Here is a 220-nt window from a genome sequence, read left to right on the forward strand (position 1 = left end):
GTGTTACCACGTGTCTTGTATTGTTATTTTGTGACAATTCTGTCTCATGCTTTCCGTTATTTTACCTGCGGGGGGTAGGTAATTCCCTTGTGAAATGTAGTCTCAATACGCCTAGTAGGGGAGGCGAATGCGCCCCCCGGACAGCAGGTGGCGCCATCTCCGCTTGGCGCGTTCCGGTGGAGAGTTTTGGCCCCGCCGCTACGCCGTAGGCCCGTGGCCT

This window comes from Balaenoptera ricei, chromosome 10 (assembly GCF_028023285.1).
Source record: "Balaenoptera ricei isolate mBalRic1 chromosome 10, mBalRic1.hap2, whole genome shotgun sequence".
Classification (NCBI taxonomy): domain Eukaryota; kingdom Metazoa; phylum Chordata; class Mammalia; order Artiodactyla; family Balaenopteridae; genus Balaenoptera; species Balaenoptera ricei.